Genomic DNA, 1,287 nt, shown 5'->3' with positions numbered 1-1,287 from the left:
GTTTTGGATGCTGGAGGCCCAGTTATCAGTGGGACATCTTCCTTTCTCCCCAAATGGCTAGATCACAGGAGCCATGGAGCTGTCTGCCTCTTGAAGAAGGGCTGTTCACGTGAGTTTTGGATGCTGGAGGCCCAGTTATCAGTGGGACGAATATTAACTTTTTATGTAATATGTAACTATGTCAATCATTATGCAGTTCTTCATATATGTTTTTATTTAATTTGTTGGACAGAATCATTTTAGTTTTATGTAACTTTGTTTATTATTACTTTTCTTGTTTTTCATATTAAGATATATAAAGGTAGTACAGGGTCAGCAGGTGGCATAATGTATAAGGCACTGGACTCCCACACGGTCAACCACATTTGAGTCCTGACCCAGTGGCTTGAAGCTCAAGTCAGGAATGTGTGTGTGTGTGTCCAAAATCTGTATAGAAGAAGTGAAGAGACGTGACTGCAGCATGACCATTCCCTGTGGTGGTGATTACTCTTTCTCCTTCAGAGCTACTCTTTCTCTCCAGTGAGTGCATGTGCCTTATGGCAAAAAACATAACAAAAAAAGTTACACATGGGGCCAGCAGGTGCCATGCTGATTAAGGCACTAGACTTCCACATGGCCAACTGGTTTGAGTCCTGGACCTGCTGGCTTAAAAATCACATGCAGTGTGTGTGTGTGTGTGTGTGTGTATGTCCAAAACCTTGAGAGGGGAATGGAAGAAAAGGAATCACACTGGACACATCTGTATGTGTCCAAGACTCTGGGAGGAAAATGGAAGAAAAGAGATTGCAGCATGGCCATCTCCCAGATTGGGTGATTTCTCACTTTCTCACTTCCTCTCTCTCAAGGGAGTACACCCACCTAAGGCAAAACTCTCAAAAAATAGAAAAACAAAATTAGACCATCTTTAGGCAACAGATAGAAGTTTTAAATTCCACAGGCCAGAAGGTGGTGTGGTGGTTAAGGTGCTGGGCTTCCACATGGCACACTGGGGTTTGACTCCTGGATCTAGCAGCTTTAAAGTCACACAGAGCACATGCCCAAAATCCCAAGAGGAAAACTAAAATGGGATGGTGCCATGACCATTACCCTTGGGAGGTGATATCTCATTTTCTGTCTCTCTGTCTCTTTCTCTCTGTTGAACACACCCACCCTTAAAATATGTGTAATTACAAAATTATAATGTAGTGTTAAAATTAGGTAATATATCTACTTAGGTAGCACAGTAAATAATAATATTTTAATAGAGACTGTGGAGACATGTATAGGAACTGGGACAATGAAAGAGTG

The sequence above is a fragment of the Tupaia chinensis genome, unplaced genomic scaffold (genome assembly GCF_000334495.1).
Source record: "Tupaia chinensis unplaced genomic scaffold, TupChi_1.0 Scaffold145225_1, whole genome shotgun sequence".
Taxonomy (NCBI): domain Eukaryota; kingdom Metazoa; phylum Chordata; class Mammalia; order Scandentia; family Tupaiidae; genus Tupaia; species Tupaia belangeri.
The sequence above is the reverse complement of the archived record's forward strand: the minus strand, read 5'-3'. Positions refer to the sequence as shown.